The sequence below is a fragment of the Papio anubis genome, chromosome 2 (assembly GCF_008728515.1).
Source record: "Papio anubis isolate 15944 chromosome 2, Panubis1.0, whole genome shotgun sequence".
Classification (NCBI taxonomy): domain Eukaryota; kingdom Metazoa; phylum Chordata; class Mammalia; order Primates; family Cercopithecidae; genus Papio; species Papio anubis.
This window is the reverse complement of record NC_044977.1, coordinates 14682497-14704892: the sequence shown is the minus strand read 5'-3', so window position 1 is coordinate 14704892 and position 22396 is coordinate 14682497. Positions and strand designations below refer to the sequence as shown.

The 22396-nt window shown below is 36.4% G+C and overlaps 1 long non-coding RNA gene across 1 annotated transcript in view; it reads right to left on the bottom strand.

Annotated features, from left to right (window-relative positions):
• Positions 1-3318: 3318 nt before the first annotated feature.
• Positions 3319-22396, bottom strand: part of LOC110742507 — a 67957-nt gene continuing 48879 nt past the window's right edge. The window contains exon 2 of the long non-coding RNA XR_002520237.2: positions 3319-3558. This is a non-coding gene — a long non-coding RNA (uncharacterized LOC110742507). The remainder of the gene's footprint in view (positions 3559-22396) is intronic.

The following is a 22396-nucleotide window of genomic DNA, read 5'->3' as shown; positions in this document are numbered from 1 at the left end:
TGATTCAGGGAAATACGTGCACTTTAGATGCTTGATGGAGAGATATGTGAGGAATGGGAAATAAGAAACCACTATTAGAAAGGTGAGTGGAAGAAAAAAAAGGAAAAGAGGAAGGAGAAAAAAGAAATACAAGAAATTAAATATATTACAATGTTGAAGAAAGATAAACTTCTTTTTAATCCTTTAGGTAATAATCCTATGCCCTGTTACTGTTGTCATGTGTGACAACAAAATACATATGCTTTTATAAAAATATATACCTCATGTAAAGCAAACAATATTAGATTAGAAATAATCTAGCTACCTGAATAGTCTAAGAACAACAATAAATTATCTGCAAGATTTATAGGTAAAATTATAATTCAACAAAGTACATTCAGAAGAAAATATGAAAACAAAGCCACATATGAATCGACATTGCTATTTCTTCTAAATTTATTCAACAAATTACTTCAAGCAATCACATGTTTTCAAATCATCCTGAAATGCTAATTGTAATATTTTTATATAACACTGGTAAGCATCTTTACCAGATAGGACTTTGGAGTTTAACATAATCTGAAGTGTTCAAGATGTATTATTTTACATCAATAATATATGTTTTGTGAATAATAACAGAACTAAGTGGCCCAGGGAATTTTTTAGAATACAAAGTTAAGCACATTGTAGCCATGATGTTCTTTTAATTTAAAAATAAAAGTGAAGATTACAGAGAAAAATGTAAATAATATGGCAAAGTCACTGTGTAATACCTTATAATTTTGCTGCATCATTCACATAAAATTGAATTTGTATTAAATTTTACAATCTTTTAATTGATCAATAAGTGTTGCTAAATAGCCAGGAATATAAAATTCACAGCTACTCAGTTCTCCTTTGAATCAACCATATTCAAGTAAAGTTCAGACAGACAGTGAGATAGGTTTTATTTAATCAAACACTGAATTTAGGCAAGTGTGTTTTTGCCTTGTATGTTGTTGTTTTGGGGAACTATTGTGAAGGAATTTAACTAAAGCAAAATCTGTAGTCCACCCAAAAGAGAATTTTTATTTTTATTCTCAAATTTGAAAGCTTGAAACATATTATACATACATTGAACGACTTAAAATTCCTTGTATCTTCACGCTGCAGTTATTAGATTGGAGGTTCTAAAACTAGTTCTAAAACTAGTCTTCAAGGTGAAGGATATAAATATAATTAAAGTGGTTACTAGACAACAGCTGCCCAAAGGGTATACTTCACATTCCTTATAATCTCAGTGTTTTTCCATACTATGGACTGAATTGTGTACCACCAAAACACACAGGTTGAAGCCCTAACCCCCAATGTGAGTATTTGTAGACAGGGCCTTTAAGAAAGTGATTACGGGTAAATGATGTGGGGTGGAGCCCTATTCTGAGAGGACTGGTATCCTTGTAAGAAGAGAAAGAGACCTAGTGATTGGTCTCCTTCCGTGTGCACACAGAGGGAAGGCCATATTAGGACGCAGCAAGAAGGCATCTGCCTTCAAGCCAGAAAGAGAGGCCTCACAGAAACCAGTGCTGATGGCACCTTGATCTTGGACTTTCAGGATCCAGAACTGTGAGAAAATAAATTTCTGTAATTTAAGTCACCCAGTGTGGCATTGTGTTATGGCAGCCTAATAATATACTCTTTGTCTTCTGTTTCTGGCTTACTTAGTCAACACTAAGCTTATTTTGACACTTATTATCCTTATGTAACTACCAGTTCATTTATTCGACAAATCATTATCTATTTCTACTGCATGCTAGGAATTGTTCTGATTCCAAAGTTGTTATCCAAAAGATTCTGAAATCAGGTGCTCTTTCCCCTAGATCAGAGATACTAGTCCTAGCCTGCCTTCTTTCCATTGCTTTCACTTCTGTATAACCACCAAAGTTAAGAGGTGATCAGTGGCCACACTGCAGCCAAAGCAGGTATAAGTGTTACCTTTCCCCATTCCTGGCCCTCTGTTAAGAAGAGAGGAAAAGGAAATAACATGTTTGCAAGTACTATACTAGATGTTATACATATTTTATTTTATTTAGCAAATATAGAGAGGAGAAATCTTCAGGAATTATAGTAGCTGAAGATTATTCTATAGGATTCGAATTCAAATACCAGTAATAAAAACGTTTTAAATTTAGAACTTTGGCTTCAAAAGATAGATTACACTATCTCAGTAATAATGGTTTCTACCTCCGTAAGATCTCCACAAAGACCGTCATGTTTCTTTCTATTCCATCTTGTCTGAGCTGCGAATTGACTTTTCCAATATCGTATATAAAAATTGAGATATTAACAGAACCCAGTAGACCAACCTATATAAAATAAAGATGTATAACTAAATACAGTAGTGGCTCAAGTAACTACATATAGCATTTAAACACACTTATCCTCTACACAACGAACAAAGAACATTTTAGTACCCTTCCTGCGTTTTAACTTTCATGACCTGCCATTTTTTCTTCAATCAGTAGATGTAATGTAGCATAGTGGTAACCTTGAAATCTATCACACAAGCAAATTTTGGTTTTCTATGTTTAATTTTATAAAAACTTGGGTATACTGACTCCCATGGGCATATGACCATGATTGTTTTAATATGTAGTAAATATAAACCTTTCATCTGCCTGACACAGTAACTTGAATAGGTTATATATGAGACAAATCTTTAGCTTGTAAGACAGTATTTATAGCAAGAAATAGAAATATCACCAAGTTAACACATTCTCAGTATATATCTATCAACAAGTTTAATTTGGACGCCTAAAGTACTCATACCAGGGTGTAAACGCCAAGCAATACTTTAGGTTTTGCCAAATTTCTAGAACTCTCTCAAAATTTCACAACAAGCTCTGAATTCACTAAGTGATATTTTTCTTCCTCTTAATTTGTTTGGTTTGCAAAGGAAATGACATTTTCCAACATGTTTCAACTTAGATTAGTGTTTTCTGCTATGAAAACATAATTTCACATCTTGGAGAAACTCAACATTACTGACTCGGAAAGGCTGTTGTGGAAGCAGTAGCTGAGTAGTGAGGCCTTTTGCAAGGATGTCCCTGGTCCATAGGGCAAAGCTAAAGGAAAGCTGAGTGAGCATAACAGAACTAACATGACATGATCAGTCCTCAAATAATTAACTCTATTTAACCTTGTAATTTTTTTTCAGTTGTTCTACCAAGGAATTGGGCTAGTGGAAAGAGTATCATGCATTAATTTTTATAGTTTGCATGTGTTATTTTTTTATTTCCAAAGAATATTCTTATATTAAAGAGACAACAGTTTAATTTTTTAAAGACTTTAAGCAAATAGTTGTTTTCAAAAAATGTTTGTTTATTGATTTATCATGCCATGACTTTGTTTTAAATAGTGATTGTATCAGTTAGCTGTCTGACATAACAAAATGCCACAGACTGCATGGCTGGCTGAAACCATAGATACTTATTTTTTATAATTCTGGAAGCTGGAGTCCAAGAGCAAAGTCTGGCAGGATTGGTTTCTTCTGGTGGTCTTCATATGGTGAAGACAGAAAGTGAACCCTCTGGTATCTCTTCTCTAAAAAAAAATATATATATGTATAAATATATATATTTTTATAAATGTATGTGGTACAAACATAATTTTGTTACACGCACAATTGCATAGTGGGGAAGTCAGGGCTTTAAGAGTATCAATCACCCAGATAATGGACATTGCACCTGTTAAATAATTTCTAATCATCCACCCCTTTCCCACTCCCTCATCCTTCTGGGTCTTCATTGGCCATTATCCCACACTCTGCATCCACGTGTATGTACACATTATTGAACTACCGCACATAAGTGAGAACATGAAGTGGTTTTTTTTTTTTTTTTTTTTTTTTTTTTTATCTATGTGTGAGTTGTTTCACTTAAGATCATGGCCTCCAGTTCCATCCATATTGCTGCAAAAAACATAATTTTATTCCTTTTTATGACTAAATAGTATTCTCTTCTTATAAGGATGCTAATTCTGTTGGATCAGGGCCCACCCTTATGAACTCATTTAACCTTGATTACCTTCATAATTGTCTTCAAATACAGTCATATTGAGAGTTGAGCTTTCAGTATATGAATTTGGGGGTATGCAAACATTCAGTCCATAACAACAATATATGCTTCCCAGCAGAGCCAAAGAGTCTCTGCATTAGTGGGTTTAATATGACTTAGCTGACAGCTGGGAAGTTATCTCATGGACAATGGTCTAACCAGAAAGCTCTTGTACCTTCCTGGTAAGTCAAAAGAAGCACACACTACTTGCTAATAGTTAAAATTATAGGAACTTTTCTGCTCTGCTTTTCAGTAATAGTAAAACCATGCAGCACAGCCTCAAGAAAAATCCTTGTGTAGAAAAACCTATAAACAAATGAGGCATGTTGAACATTTCAGTATGTTGTTTTTTTTCAGGCTATTCATGTTCCAGACTAGATTAGCTTAGATATAGGTTCACAAAAATTATCTACAAAAGAAGCAAATCAAATAACGAATATTTTCTGAGCCTCTATTATGTGAAACCATTACCAGCCATTTAAAGAGGGCTCTTCCACAAGATCTATATGGCCATTTGCAATAGTTTGTAGCATCAATAAACACCATACATCCAAAGCGTTGTGTAATGACCCTATTGTTGCACATGAGGCTTTCCCACAGAGCCCTTTATTGCTAACATAAAATGAAAGGGATGTTGCTGCAAGTAAAGAAATGGATCCAGCAGCAATATACACTACATACAAAAGAAATATAACTTCTCTTTCTAAAAATTCGCTTAAAACTTTAATAATTCATATTCTCTGCTTCTTTTTGCCAAAGTGAAAAGGAGCAAAAGCTAAGAAGCAATGTTTTTTGCTTCATGATATTACCCACAGCTAGCTCCATGAGGAAAAAACATGGTTGTACTTTATCTGGGCTCAGGAGAAGTTTCTCTGGAGTACAAAAAGAACACCTGTTTCTTCAGTCCCAGTTCTACTATTAGCTAACAATATGACCTTGGGTTGGTCATTTGGCAGTTCCCTCTCTGATGAACTTTGAGTAAGGAAAATGTCACCCACCTCTTTCACTTGTGGAATGCTACAATATGGCTTTCTAAATGTGTTTTTAGCCCACATAAGGTGCAATGACATTAGCTTATAGAATCTACTACCCTGCAATATGGCCAAAAACAGTGCAACAAGGAGTCAAAAATTTTAATATATGCTTGTAACTGTTGATTTGTTTCTCTTAAGAGAGAAAATAGAGTGTACAATAAGAGACAAAATTATTTTTCTCTCCGGCTTTATGTGAATAAGAATGAAGTTATTCAGTACGCCAGGTTCTCAATGTGCTGACTATCTCAAGGGATTGCCTGGACATTTTAATTGCCTTGGGTACACAAAGCCCGCTCAGCTTGTGTTGTCAGAAAGTGCTACCCAAATGTGTTGGAGGCCCCAGGGTTTTCCTATACAAGCACAGTAGAAATGCAAACTCTAAGACTGAGTTTATGTCAAAGATCCTATTTTCTCTGCTGTATATACCCAGCTCTAAGAATAAGCCTTTTGTTAATGTTTATTTGTCCCTTCTTGAAAAACCAAAAAACTGGAAAGTTGGAAATGTATTAAAATTGCATTCCATGAAACAAAACGTTTTTCCCCTAAGCCCCCAGATTTCTCACACAACACATTTTTCCAACTTATGATTCTCAATGTTTGCTTTTCACTTTCTGAATGTTTCCTCTGGTAAGATGTGGCATTTTGTCCTTGAGAAGTGAGTGCAAGTTACTATATTTTCCTTCTTGGCCATCTCATGAGACAGGCAGTGAAATGCCAAGAATAATGTAAACTGTACAGGAAAATACCATGACGTACTACACCTAGAAATATCTCAGCTTAATAGGTGTTGTGCCATTAACGGTGAATTTTATGGAGGTAAGGAGATGTAAATCTGTCATGTAGACAAAGATTTACAATAATACCCACTTCAGTAGATGATTTTCATCACAGTTAGGACCGTCAGGCAACTTGCATGTTTTCTTGAGTCTCATAAGTTATGAAGGCCTCCTCCTGTTAATCCAAGGTTGGGCTCTTGACCTTCCTGGGGGTTGATGCTGATGATGTAGTTTACAACTCTTCCCTTCCATTACCACTGATGTGATCTCAGTCAGTGAGGTGGAGTTTTAGTTAAGTAGCATTTATTGAAAACAATAGTTGGAACAATTTAATTTAATAATAGTTTTCTACAAACAATGCATTTTTTATGGATGTGGAGTGTTATGTATTTACAGGCAGTTCTAGACAGAGCCTTCATTTTCAAAAGATACACACAGTACATTACTGTGAGAAATAATTTAAATTGTATTTTTATACCTTTATTTCATAGTTGTGAGGGAAAACTGAATGACAATTTTGTTAGCTATTAATGTGAAGTCACTGGGAGACAAACCACCTTTACAAGGAGATACTCATGGACTTGGGGAATACCACTGTATTAGGAAAATAACAAATAAAAACAAGTATTCTCTTTTTATTTGTAATAAAGCAAAAAAAAATTAACAGAAAAGGTACATATAGCCTTTTGTTTTAGCTCTTTTGGTTATATATTGTTAAGTGAACACGCTAGATAAGAAAATAATTCTTAATATCATACTACACTCCTTTCTTTCTATGTATTTGGATACTAGAAAATGTAGGAGAAAAATAATTTGAGATATGATTATAACATATAATATGTATTAAATATGTATGCTAAAATAGTTTTAAGTGGGATTTCCAGCCCATTGTCTACATTGGAGTCCTAACTTTGTAACTTTACAAAGACTCTTCATTAGACAATTTTATTTTAAAACTTAAGGTAAAACTACAGGATGTATTTGGCATGCATGTGTGTATTCTGGATTATATATGAGGCAGTAATGAAGCAGCAAACTGACAGTTACAGTCAGAGCTGCCGGACCTGGGATTAGGTGCTGTCCGGAGGACATAAGCCTTACCAGTGTCAGAGTTCTGAAGGTAACTAGTTAACTGGTATTCTTCCATGGGTAAAAACATTACAGACTTTCTTCCTAGCAAAAATCCATGGACAAAAATCATAGAGTAAACTGAAATTAAGCCAAAAAAGTGATTTTGCAGAGATACATATCCCTGGATTATTTCCATTTTCTGTTCATTAAAGCTCCAATACCTACCATGTTTGTAACTCATAGTTTTCTAGTAAATAAGAAAGGCAAGCAAACTGCCGTAATGTGCTAAATAACACCCATGAATCTCAAAAGAGTATAATTTATGAAGACCAAAGGAGGCTTGATGGAGCTTTGAGCAAGGAGACAGTTACAGAAGGCTGCAAACGGAAAGACAACCTTCCTCTTCAGCCCAGAAACAGAGATATGGGGGCGGAAAGTGTCAGCCCTCTATACCAGTCACTACTGAAGTGCTTTATTTTTGCTTTTAAATTTAATTTATTATTTACAAGATGTAATATTACGGCCATAAAACATACTCATCTGTGCAAGATTCTAGATAAATACTCTCACTAGTGGAAAGTTGGTTGAAATGTTCCAAACACTAATACACACAGTGCCATATACTAAACCAATTAAGATATTCAAAAGGCCACCACTGGGTGACTGCAAAAGTCAGCATAAAGGTCACAGTTTTTTCAAAGATTTTTGCAATGTATATTAAAATATTTAATATCATTTAATTTTAATTGTTGAGTTTTATTAAACCTTATTATAATTCTTTCACAAATAATAAACGACACATTATTACTGAAGAAGACATTGTACTAGCAGGGATAATTAGCATCTCAAACTTCAGTTTTCACTACCCAATCCAACCCATGAAGAAAAACATGTTGTTCACATTTACCTGTAGGTTTTAATTCCAAATTTTGGAATTTGGCACTGAGCATTTTGGTCCCAGTATCTGTCACTTACAAATTTGTTTCAGGACTTTTATGATGAACAGCAAAGAGCAGGTACAGGATGACAATATTTCCTTATTACCGTAACCATTGTGATAATCTAGATTTATAATAAAAGTTAAGTTATTCTGCTTTTACTCTGTGTATATAGTTTCTATTTTAACCATTAATTATTTAAATCACTATACATTCAATGATGAGAAAAAAATAAATGTTTATGGCCTGCATATGTATTAAATTTATTTCACACTTAAATAGAGATAAAAGTAGTACAAGGAGACACAGATATGTTCTAAACCTATGGTCCAACAAGAAGCACCAAGAGAAAAAGATGTGATGTTTAAATTACTAGAAAATGCAGTTTGCTATACGGTCTTTTAGAAATATAATAATATATTTGCATTTTAGACTTTGTGAAAAATTATGCTGTCAGGAAACCTATTTCACTCAGTCTAACCAAATAAATTGCCAGTTCATTTAACCATAAAACTCCATCTCTTTTAAAAATCTATCATCAAGACATTTCGTGTTTTTTTTTTTAACTTCCTCAGGTGTCTCCTCTCTGATCACCCTTCTAACAAAAGTGATCTGTGTTTCACAGCACTCTGTACTTGCCCTAATTATTACTCTATTGTTACTACTCATGTAATTACTTAGACCAGGGGTCAGCAAACTACAACCATCAGGCCAATCCAATCCACTGCCAGTTTGTGTAAATAAAGTTTTATTGGAACACAATCATGTTTATTTATTTACATATTGTCTATCACTGCTGCCACACTACAATGGCAGAGTTAAGTAGTTGCAACAGAGAACTCATGGCCAGCAAAGCCTAAAATATTTACTCTCTAGCTCTTTAAGAACAACTTTGCTGTCTCCTGACCACAGTTACAGAAAGTTTCTTGACCGTCCATACCTACTAGTAAAATATATTTTGTTTTTCCAACTTTTATTTTAGGTTAAGAGGGTACTTGTGCAGATTTGTTATGTGACTAAATTATGTGTCACTCAGGTTTGGTATACAATTTCATCATCCAGGTAGTGAGCATAGACCCAATAGGTGGTTTTTCAATAATCACTTTCCTCCCACCCACCATCCTCAAGTAAGCCCTGGTGTCTACTCTTCCCCTCTTTGTGTTCATGTGAACTCAATATTTTGCTCCCATTCATAAGCAAGAACACACAGTATTTGGTTTTGTGTTCCTGGATTAACTCACTTAGGATGATGGCCTCCAGTTGCATCCATCTTGCTGTAAAGCACATGATTTCATTCTTTTTTGTGGCTGCATAGTATTTGGTGGTGTATATGTACCAAATATTCTTTATCTAGTCCACCATCGGTTAGCATCTGGGTTGATTCCATGTCTTTGACATTGTAAAAAAACTACTGCAGTGAACATAAGTGCACATGTATCTTTCTAGTGGAATGATTCATATTTCTTTAGGTATGTACCCAAAAATGAGATTGCCAGGTTGAATGGTAGTTCTGTTTAAAGTTCTTTGAGTAATCTCCATACTGCTTTCTACACTGGCTGAACTAATTTACATTCCCACAAGCAGTGTATAAGTGTTCCCTTTTCTCCACAACCTTGCCAGGCATCTGTTGTTTTCTCACTTTTTATTTTTTATTTTTTATTTTTATTATTTTTTTTTTACCTTTACACCAAATACTTTATTCAATGTTTCTTGTCTAAGAAGAAGGATGTTATTTTACATAAGTCCTGCACAGTACCCAAATCAGCAAATTTAATATGGGCACAATATTATTATCTAATCCATAGTCCACAGTGAGATTTCTTTTTTTTTTTTTTTTTTTTTTTTTTTCCCCATGATTTTCGGTTCAAATTATTTATTTATTTATTTATTTATTATTATTATACTTTAAGTTGTAGGGTACATGTGCATAACGTGCGGGTTTGTTACATATGTATACTTGTGCCATGTTGGTGTGCTGCACCCATCAACCCGTCATTTACATCAGGTATAACTCCCAATGCAATCTCTCCCCCTTCCCCCCTCCCCATGATAGGCCCCGGTGTGTGATGTTCCCCTTCCTGAGTCCAAGTGATCTCATTGTTCAGTTCCCACCTATGAGTGAGAACATGCGGTGTTTGGTTTTCTGTTCTTGTGATAGTTTGCTAAGAATGATGGATTCCAGCTGCATCCATGTCCCTACAAAGGACACAAACTCATCCTTTTTTATGGCTGCATAGTATTCCATGGTGTATATGTGCCACATTTTCTTAATCCAATCTGTCACTGATGGACATTTGGGTTGATTCCAAGTCTTTGCTATTGTGAATAGTGCCGCAATAAACATACGTGTGCATGTGTCTTTATAGCAGCATAATTTATAATCCTTTGGGTATATCCCCAGTAATGGGATGGCTGGGTCATATGGTACATCTAGTTCTAGATCCTTGAGGAATCGCCATACTGTTTTCTATAGTTTACAAGAAAAAAACAAACAACCCCATCAAAAAGTGGGCAAAGTATATGAACAGACATTTCTCAAAAGAAGACATTCATACAGCCAACAGACACATGAAAAAAATGCTCATCATCACTGGCCATCAGAGAAATGCAAATCAAAACCACAATGAGATACCATCTCACACCAGTTAGAATGGCGATCATTAAAAAGTCAGGAAACAACAGGTGCTGGAGAGGATGTGGAGAAATAGGAACACTTTTACACTGTTGGTTCTCACTTTTTAATAATGGACATTCTGACTGATCTGAGATGGTATCTCCTGTGGTTTTGAGTTGCATTTCTCTAATGATTAGTAATGTTGGGCATTTTTAATATGCTTGTTGGCTGCATGTATGTCTTCTTTTGAGAAGTGTCTTTTCATATCCTTTGCCCATTTTTCAATGGGGTTGTTTGGTTTTTGCTTGTTATTTGTTTAAGTTCTTTATAGATTCTGCATATTAGACCTCTAATGGATGCATAGTTTTCAAATATTTTCTCCCATTCTGTAGGTTGTCTGTTTTCTCCACTGCTAGTTTCTTTTGCTGTTCAGAAGCTCTTTGGTCGAATCAGGTTCCACTTGTCAATTTTTTTTTTCATTGCAATTGCTTTTGCAGTCTTCGTGAAATCTTTGCCAAAGCCTATGCCCAGAATGGTATTTCCTAGGTTTTCTTAGAGGATTTTTAGAGTTTTAGGTTTTACATTTAAGTCTTTAATCTGTCTTAAGTTGATTTTTGTATACAATCAAAGGAGGGGGTCTAGTTTCAATCTTCTGCATATGGCTAGCCAGTTATCCCAGCACCATTTATCAAATAGAAAGTCTTGTTACTGTCGACTTTGCTGAAGAACAGATGGTTGTAGGTGTGCAGCTTAATTTCTGGGTTCTCTAACCCATTCCGATTGTCTATGTATCTATTTTTGTACGAGAACCAGGCTGTTTTTGTTACTGTAGCCTTTTAGTATAGTTTGAAGTCAGGTAATGTGATGGCTCTGGCTTTATTCTTTTTGCTAAGGATTGCTTCGGTTATTCGGGCTCTTTTTTGGTTCCGTATGAATTTTAGAATGCTTGTTTCTAATTCTGTGAAAAATGATATTAGTATTTTGATAGGAATAGCATTGATTCTGTAAATTTCTTTGGGCAGTATGACCATTTTAACAATCTTAATTCTTCCTATCCATGAGCATGAAATGTTTTTCCATTTGCTTTGTCTCTGATTTCTTTCAGCAGAGTTTTCTAATCCTTATTGTAGAGATCTTTCACCTCCCTGGTTAGCTGTATTCTTAGGTATTAACTCTTTCTCTTTTTGTGGCTAATATGAATGGGGTTGCACTCTTGATTTGACTCTCAGCTTGAATCTTCTTTTTTTTTTTTTTTTTTTTTGAGATGGAGTTTCGTTCTTTTGCCCAGCCTGGAGTGAAGTGGCATAGGCTCACTTCAACCTCTGCCCTCCAAGTTCAAGCAATTCTCCTGCCTCAGCCTTCCAAGTAGCTGGGATTATAGGTGCCCACCACCATGCCTGGCTAATTTTTGTATTGTTATTAGAGATGGAGTTTCACCATGTTGGCTATGCTGGTCTCGAACTCCTGACCTCAGGTGATCCACCTGCCCCAGTCTCACAAAGTGCTAGGATTACAGGCATGAGCCACCGCCCCCAACCTGGATGTTCTTAGTGTATAGAAATGCTACTAATTTTTGTACATTGATTTTGTATCCTGAAACTTTATGGAAGTCGTCTATCAGTTCTAGGAGCCTTTGGACAGAGATTATGGGGTTTTCTAGATAGGGAATTATACCATCTGTGAAGAGAGATAATTTAACTTTTTCTTTTCCTGTTTAAATGCCTTATATTTCTTTCTCTTGCCTGATTCCTCTGACTAGGACTTCCAGTACTATGTTGAACAGGAGTAGTGAAAGTGGGCATCCTTGTCTTGTTTTGGTTCTCAAGAAGAATGTTTCCAAAATTTGCTCATTGAGTGTGATGTTGGCTGTGGATTTGTTACAGATGACTTATTATTTTGAGGTTCTTTTGAGTCCTAGTTTTTTGAGGATTTTTAGCTGAAGGAATCTTGAATTTTGTCAAAAGCCTTTACTGCATCGATTGAAATCATCGTGTGGCTTGTGTTTTTAGTTCCGAATCACACTTACTGATTTTGTATGTTAAACAAACCTTGCATCACAGGAATAAAGCCTACTTGATCATGGTACATTAGCTTTTTGACGTGCTGCTGGATTTGATTTCCTAGTATTTTGTTGAGTATTGTTTTGTCTATATTTATCAGAGATATTGGTCTGATGTTTTTGTTGTTGTTGTGTCGCTGCCAAGTTTTGGTGTTAGAATAATGCTGGTCTTACAGGATGAGTTGGAGAGGAGTTTTCTTGAAATACGTTCCATAGGATTGGTAGCAACTCTTATTTATATGTCCCCTAGAATTTGGCTGTAAATCCGTGTGGTTCAAGGATTTTACTAGTTGGTAGATATTTTTATTACTGCCTCAATTTCAGAACTCATTATTAGTATGTTTGGGAATTTAATTTCATTCTGGTTCAATGTTGGGAGGTTGTATGTTTCTAGGAATTTATCTGTCTTGTAGGTTTTCTAGCTTGTGTGCATAGAGGTGTTCGTAACAGTTTCAGTGAGTTTCTTGTATTTTTGTAGGGTTGGTGTAATATTTCTTTGTAATTTTTCATTGTGTTTATTAGAATATTTTCTCTTTTTTTTCTTTTTCTTTTCTTTTTTTGAGACAGAGTTTCACTCCCATCACCCATGTTGGAGTGCAATGGCATGATCTTGGCTCACTGCAACCTCCGCCTCTGGGGCTCAAGCAGTTCTTCTGCCTCAGCCTCCAAAGTAGCTGGGACACAAGCGCATACCACCACACCTAGCTAATTTTTGTACTTTTTGTAGAGACAGGGTTTCACCATGTTACACAGTCTGGTAGGTGCGATGTTAAATTGTTAATCTGAGATCTTGCTAACTTTTTGATGTGAGTTTTTAGCATTATAAACTTTCCTCTTGACACTGCTTTAGCTCTGTCCCAGAGACTCTGGCATGTTGTATCTCTGTTTTCATTCATTTCAAAGAATTTCTTGTTTTCTGCCTTAATTTTGTTATTTACCTAGAAGTCATTAAAGAGCAAGTTATTTAATTTCCATGCAATTGTATGGTTTTTAGAAATCTTCTTGGTATTGATTTCTATTTCCATTGTACTGTGGTCCAAGAGTATGGTTGGTATGATTTGAGCTTTTTTTAAATTTGTTGTGAATAGCTTTATTGCTAAGCATGTGTTTGATCTTAGAGTATGTACATGTGCAGATGAGGAAAATATATATTTTGTTGTTGGGTGGAATGTTCTGCAGATGTCTGTTAGGTCCACGTGGTCAAGTGTTGTGTTTAGATTCTGAATATCTTTGTGAGTTTTCTGCCTTAATGATCTCTCTAAGTTTCTTCATATGGTCTCTGAAGAATACTGTGTGTGGTTATGAATTATTAGGTGCTTCAGTGTTGAGTGCATATGTATTTAACATAGTTAAGTCTTCTTGTTGAACTGAACCCTTTATTATTGTGTAAGGCCCTTCTTTATCCTTTTTAATTATTGTTGGTTTAGTTTGTTTTGTCTGAAATTAGAATAGCAACCCTGGCTCTTTTTTCTCTGTTTGCTTAATAGACCTTTTTAATTCCTTAACTTTGAGTCTATGGGTCTCTTGAAGACAGCCTACAGGTGGATCTTGCTTCTTTATCCAACTTGCCACTCTGTGCCTTTTAATTGGGGCATTATCTGATTTACATGCAAGGTTAATATTGATATGTGAGGATTTTATCATGACATTGTGTTGTCGACTGGTTGTAATGAAAACTTGATTGTATAGTTTCTTTATTATGTCAGTGGGCTATGTACTTAAGTGTGTTTTTGTGGTGTCAGGTAATGGTTTTTTGTTTTCATGTTTAACACTCCCTTAAGGACCTCTTGTAAGGCAGGGCTGCTGGTAATAACTTGCATTACCATTTCTTATCTGAAAAAGATCTTTATTTCTCCTTTGCTTATGAAGCTTAATTTGGCTGAATATGGAATTCCTGGTTAGAATTTCTTTTCTCTAAGGATGCTGAACATAGGTCCCCAATGACTTCTGACCTGTAAGGTTTCTGCTGAAAAGTCCACTGTTAGCCTGATGGGGTTCTTTTTGTACATGACCTGCACCTTCTCTCAAGCTGTCTTTAATATTTTTCATTTCATGTTGACCTTGAAGAATCTGATGACTGGGTGTCTTGGATATGTTTATCTTTTATATTATCTTAATGGGGTTCTCTGAATTTCCTGAATTTTCATGTCAACCTCTCTAGCAAGTTTGGTGAAATTTTCATGGGCAATATACTCAAATATGTTTTTCAAGCTGCTTTCTCTCTCTCTCTCTTTCTGGGACACAAATGCCTTATAGGTTTAGTCTCTTTACATAATACCATATTTCTTGGAGGTTTTCATCATTTTTTAATTCTTTTTTCTTTATTTTTGTCTGAGTTGATTCAATGAACCAGCCTTCAAGTCCTGAGATTCTTTCCTCAGCTTGACCTATTCTGCTGTTGATGCTTTTGATTGTGTTATGAAATTATTATTATTATTTTTAAGCAAGTTAGGATTTTCATTTCTTTTTATTATCATTATACTTTAAGTTATGGGGAACATGTGCAGAACAAGCAGGTTTGCTACATAGGTATACATGTGCCATGATGGTTTGCTACACCCATCAACCTATCATCTACATTAGGTATTGATCCTAATGCTATCCCTCCCCTACTCCCCATCCCAGGGCAGGACCCAGTGTGTGATATTCCCCTCCCGGTGTCCATGTGTTCTCATTGATCAACATTGATCAACTCCCACTTATGAGTGAGAACATGTGGTGTTTGGTTTTCTGTTCTTGTGTCAGTTTGCTGAGAATGATGGTTTCCAGCTTCATACATGTCCCTGCAAAGGACATGAACTCATCAATTTTTATGGCTACATAGTATTCCATGGTATATATGTGCCACATTTTCTTTATCCAGTCTATCATTGATGGACATTTGGGTAGGTTCCAAGTCTTTACTACTGTGAACAGTGCCACAGTAAACATACCTGTGCATGTGTCTTTATAGTAGAATGATTTATAATTCTTTGGGTATATATCCAGTAATGGGATTGCTGGGTCAAATGGTATTTCTGGTTCTAGATCCTTGTGGAATTGCAACACTGTCTTCCACAATGGTTGAACTAATTTACACTCCCACCAACAGTGTAAAAGCGTTCCTATGTCTGCAAATCCTCTCCAACATCTGTTGTTTCCTGCCTTTTTAATGATCGACATTCTAACTGGTGTGAGGTGGTATCTCATTGTGGTTTGGATTTGCATTTCTCTAATGACCAGTGATAATAAACATTTTGTCATGTTTGTTGGCTGCATAAATGGCTTATTTTGAGAAGTGTCTGTTCATATCCTTTGCCCACTTTTTGATGGGGTTGTTTTCTCTTGTAAATTTGTTTAAGTTCTTTGTATATTCTGGATATTAGCCCTTTGTCAGATGGATAGATTGCAAAATTTTTCTCCCATTCTTTAGGTTGCCTGTCCACTCTGATGGTAGTTTCTTTTGCTGTGCAGAAGCTGTTTAGTTTAACCAGACCCCATTTGTCAATTTTGGCTTTTGTTGCCATTGCTTTTGGTGTTTTAGTTATGAAGTCTTTGCCCATGCCTAAGTCCTGAGTGGTATTGCCTAGGTTTTCATCTAGAGTTTTTATGATTTTAGGTCTTATGTTTAAGCCTTTATTCCATCTTCAGTTAATTTTTGGATAAGGTGTAAGGAAGGGATCCAGTTTCAGCTTTCTGCATACGGCTAGCCAGTTTTCCCAACACCATTTATTAAATAGGGAATCCTTTCCCCATTGCTTGTTTTTGTCAGATTTGTCAAAGATCAGATGGTTGTAGATGTGTGGTGTTATTTCTGAGGCCTCTGTTCTGTTCCATTGGTCTACTTATCTGTTTTGGTAACAGTACCTTGCTGTTTCAGTTACTGTAGCCTTGTAGTATAGATTGAATTCAAGTAGCGTGATGTCTCCAGCTTTGTTATTTTTGCTTAGGATTGTCTTGGCTATGTGGACTCTTTTTTGGTTCCATATGAAGTGTTTTTTTTTTTTTTCAGTTCTGTGAAGAAAGTCAATGATTGCTTGATGGGGATAGCATTGCCATTTTCTCGATATTGATTCTTCCTATTCATGAGCATGGAATGTTTTTCCGTTTGTTTGTGTTCTCTCTTATTTCCTTGAGCAGTGGTTTGTAGTTCTTCTTGAAGAGGTCCTTCACATCCCTTGTAAGTTGTATTCCTAGATATTCTATTCTCTTGTTAGCAGTTGTGAATGGGAGTTCATTCATGATTTGGCTCTCTGTTTGTCTGTTATTGGTATATAGGAATGCTTGTGATTTTGGCACATTGATTTTGTATCCTGAGACTTAGCTGAAGTTGCCTATCAGCTTAAGGAGATTTTGAGCTGAGATGATTGGGCTTTATAAATGTACAATCATGTCATCTGCAAACAGAGACAATATGACTTCCTCTTTTCCTAATTGAACACTCTTTATTTCTTTCTCTTGCCTAATTGCTCTGGCTAGAACTTCCAACGCTATGTTGAATAGGAGTGGTGAGAGAGGGCATCCTTGTCTTGTGCCAGTTTTCAAAGGGAATGCTTCCAGTTTTTGCACTTTCAGTATGATACTGGCTATGGGTTTGTCATAAATAGCTCTTATTATATTTAGATACGTTCCATCCGTGCCTAGCTTATTGAGAGTGTTTAGCATGAAAGGCTGTTGAATTTTGTTGAAGGCCTTTTCTGCATCTATTGAGATAATCATGTGGTTTTTTCCATTGGTTCTGTTTATGTGATGGATAACATTTATTGATTTGCATATGTTGAACCAACGTTGCATCCCAGGATTGAAGCTGACTTGATCATGGTGGATTATGAAATTCTTGCAGTGAGTTTTTCAGCTTTAGAAGATCAGTTTGGCTCTTTCTTAAAATGACTATTTTTGTCTTTCGGTTCTTGTATAATTTTACTGGATTGTGGGGGGAGGCCGTGAGTGAGCATATGCCACAAAGCAGTGGGGGAAGGGCTGTGGGCAGGTGCACGAGGGAGGGAGCCTGCAAAAGCTCTCTAATAGGCAGGGTCTGCCCGCAAAAAGGCTATGGCAGTGGCTGCTGGCAAGTGACTCAGCTTAGCAGCCAACACCATGCTGCAAATTCTTGTGGCCCGGCAGAGACTCTGGGAAAAGCCAGCAGACAGGGGGCTACTCAGATCAGATTGACCCTGTCCCACGTGAAAAATACCCCTGCTTTGTCCAGTTCTGGCAACCAAAAAAAGGCTAAAGCCAACAAGAAAAGTATAGTGAGTCTTGGGGCTTGAGCACTTATGACTGTGATCTACTGCAGCCATTCCCTGTGCCAAACCCTCTGGGCTCCATGCAGGCTCTAGTTCTGTCTCTGCCAACTCTCTATGCATTTCTCCCTGTCAACTCAAATGTCTGTGGGGGTTACGCAGTCTCCTGCAGCTAGGATTCCGGAGGTCCATGATGAGAGTGGGCTACTCCACACCTCTTTCACGCATTCCTTCCCCAGAAACCGCTAGGGGGCAGGAGTGAGCCTGATGCTCAGCAACCTTCTGCAGGGTTTCTAGCTTCCTCTCCTTTCAACGTGGGGTCTGTGTCCCCTCTCTACTCACTCTCAATGCCTTCTTTCCAAAGATCTGTTTGGAGTGTGCCAGTCTTCTTGACGGTCTGGCCTCTCCATGGGAGAAACTCTTCCTTTCCATGTCTAGTCAGTCATCTTGCCTCCAAATCTGTATCGTCAAGACATTTTGAAATGTTCATCTAATTAATGGCACTTAAAATATTTACATTGACAGGGACCTCAAGAAAATGTTTAATAGAGAAAATGCTTGTAGATTATTCAAACATATAATACACAGTCCTAAATATTTTACTGGACTTATTTTGATTGCATTGAAATATTTCTCTTTTGATTTAAGATGCTTATACAAAACCATACTTCACCTCTACATAATCCCAACTAGGTAACGTTAAAAAGAAACAGTTCACAAAGACATCAATACAGGAAAAAATGGATAAAGGAACCACATTGTATAAACTTTTCCTTGATCACTATTCTTTCAAACCATCAATTTACCCAGACCAGGAAATACCACATAATTAGCAAGGCAACCAAAGCATATTTTGCTTATTGCCAGTAATGCCACTTCCAGTTATAAGTGGAAAACCTCTAATCACTATTCATACTCCTCTCATACCAGCATACCCACAAAATCCCATTTATACCTTAAGGAGATACTATGGTCTTCTATCCCACCATACTCATAAATTACAATTCTTATATTGAATTTTAATTTTGAAATTTATTTTAACCAACATAGCTCACTTGAACTTCAAATTATCTAATAATTAAGTTTTCAAAACATGACTCTAAAGAGTTCAGATATTATCTTCAGAAAACCTATATACCATCTGTGATTTTACGCAATTGTATATATACGACATATGAATATTTTTTGTGAGAGGGTTTATCATTTTAATAGTATCAGAGTTTAAGAAGACCTAATAAATTACACTAGTATTCCGTGTGTGCGTATGTTCAGCAGCAACAGAGAGATACACAAAAGAGTCAGGTAAATTGACACTCCCAAATTATTACTGATAAAGTTGTCTGGAGAATGAGAAGGTTAGCAGTCACATGAGAATCAGAGGTCTAGGCTTTGAGACTGTGCAAAACGATGCTCTGGAACTTGATTTCACTTATCGAACGAGTGGATGGAAAAATTTCATCTAACAGTAAGGAGAAAAGGTAAGTAATGCACTTTCCAGCGCTCTAGATGGAAAAGACTTGTGATGATGATGATAACAGTAAAAATAGTAACGATAAAATCTCCTCTGGGTGTTTGCCATCCTAAACCTACTCTCCCTAGGGTTTACCAACACCACAGTTGGTAAAAACTCAAACTAACAAAAATAAAATGATCTCAGATTCTTTACACGCCCTGGTGCCCCGCAGAAGAAAATGCAAATTGTCATTGAAAATATATTAATATAATGTAATTAATATAATACCCTCAATCTAGATCCCCAAATGACTACATATAAAGTAGAGCTCACAATCAAAACTTACCAAGTACGTAAGAGGCTACCATGTGTAAAAGTCCGAAGAAACCATGAAAAACAGCTTTAGATTTCTCCAGTGACATCAGAAATTTTAAATATAAGATGCAGAACGAAAAATAACCTCCTATGGAATCTTTAAAGAATATTAATCTCCTCTGAGATTAATCTCCTCCTTTTACCTAATAAAAGTATCTATAATGAGGTTCAGAGATTGGCGAACTACAGCCACATAAACCAAATCTGACTGTGCCCATTTATCTACATATTGTCTATGACTTCATTAAAATGACATATATATACGTGTGTGTGTGTGTATATATATATATATAAATAAACACATACATTTTTTTTTAAAATTTGTTGTTGTTTTTTAGCAGAGTCTCACTCTGTCACCCAGGCTGAAATGCAATGACATAGCCTTGGCTCACTGCAACCTCCACCTCCCGGGCTCAAGCAATTCTCGTGCCTCAGCTTCCCAAGTAGCTGGGATTACAGGCGTGCACCACCATGCCTAGCCAATTTTTGTATTTTTAGTAGAGATAGGGTTTCACCTTTTTGCTCAGGCTGGTCTCGAACTCCTGGCCTCAAGTGACCCGCCTGCCTCGGCCTTCTAAAGTGCTGGGATTACAGGCGTGGGCCACTGCGCCCAGCCTGAAATGACAGATTTGAGTAGATGTGACAAAGAATGCATTCTCCTCTAATCCTAAAATACTATTATCTGGCCTATTACAGGAAAAAACAAAGGCAAACTCTGGATTAAACAAATACTTAAAGAGAAGTAATAAAAATGTCAAGAACAGAGAGATCCCCATATTTGATTATAAACCCCTCTATCTTACCATACACCTCCAGAGAAATTATAATTCAAATTGTAAAGTATCAAAGAAATTAAAACCTCCTAAAACCTTCTAGAATGTGTTTTGTTGAATATGGGTATAGCAAGTTTTTACATTGACTCTGCAGCTGCCTTCAACTATTGTTAATTCCATTATTTTATTAAAAGTAGATTATCTTTTCAAGAATTGTTTTACAGTGAAAAAATATGTTTCATATATTTACCTACATATTTACAATTACTGGCACTCTTCATTCCTTTGTATAAATCTGAGTTATCCATCTGGCATCATTTTGCTTTTCCCTGAGGAATCTCCTTTAACATTTCTTGTTGTGCAGGTCTTCTGGTAACAAAGTAGCTAACCTTTTGCTTGACTTAAAACATTTCCATTTTGCTTTCATTTATTACGGATGTTTTGCACTGGATATAGGTTTCTAAATTGGCAGTGTTTTGTTGGTCCCCTACCTGCACCACCCAGTACTTTTTAAATGTTATTCTATTGCTTTCTGACTTGCATTGTTTCTGATGAAAAGTTGATAATTCTTATCTTTATTCTTGGTTTTGATGTCTTTTTTGTTTTTTGTTTGTTTGTTTGTTTTGTTTCGTTTTGTTTTGTTTTTTAATGAAGTCTCACTCTGTTGCCCAGGTTGGAGTGTACTGGCACGATCTCAGCTCACTGCAACCTCCACCTGCCAGGTTCAAGTGATACTCCTTCCTGCCTCAGCCTCCCGAGTAGCTGAGACTACAGGCACCCGCCACCACTCCCAGCCAATGTTTGTATCTTTAGTAGAGATGGGGTTTCACCATATTGACCAGGCTGGTCTCAAACTCCTGATCTTGTGATCCCCCCACCTCAGCCTCCCGAAGTGCTGGTATTATAGATGTGAGCCACGACGCCCAACCTCGATGTCTTCCTTCTAAGTGTTGAACTTTGTAGGTAGGCAGTCAAATAACTTGTGGTTCAGCTTTATCCTTCTGAGGCTTGTTTTTAATCTTTGTTGGGACAAGTGTAGTATATCCTTTTACTCCAGATTTTATCACTATGAGTGAGCTTGACTCTTCAAGGATCTTTATTGAACAACCCATACGTTCATTTAGGTGTTTCCAATCTGGCTGGTCAGAACCGGAACATCTCTCAGTCCTGTGTAAATTTGGGGAATATTCAAGTGGCAACTCTCCAGTAGCTTTTGCTTGGCCTCATACCATTTTACTTAGGCATTTCCAGATTAGTACAGATTAGCATTTTGCAATAGCATCAAGGAGAATCTTCTCCACATAGCTCCTTCCTTTCCAATACTCTGTCCTGCAAATTCTCGTCGACTCAGTCATCCGAACTCCATCTGTATCTTCTCAACTCAGTAAGTGCACTATATTCTGCTTTGGTCTCACAACCCCCAGCCCCAACCACCCACACACCCACACACTCACCCACACCCACACACACACAGCACTTTCCAGAAAGTGCCTTCAGACGGAAAGATGGGGAAATCATTTTTTTGTCTTATTTTCCTTTTTTGGGTAACAGTAGTGTGCTGCCGTCTGCCCAATGTCTGAAACACCTGTTTTACATATTTTGTCTGGTTTTCTAATTGTTTATGGTGGAAAGCCAGTATAGTACAATTATTCAAACTCAGCCAGAAATAGAAACTAGCAGGTTGTTTTAATTATAGAGATAGGCTTCCATATTCCATCCTTTCCTAGTTATGGAATGCTACTAAAATCCTGCAGACCTCCTGGCACATGGAGGCCAGTGCTGATTCAGCTATCACACATGTTGTTGATATTAGGTATTTTAATTTTCAAATATTTGGAGGATTCCTGGGTAATTTCCACGTATTTGGAGGGTTCCTAGTTATTTTATTTTTAATTATTTCCAATTTAATTCCATTGTAATCAAAGAAATTAATCTGTATTATTTTCTTCGTTTAAAATACATTTAGACTTGGATAGTTTCTCACTTTACAATTCATTGTAGTATTACTACA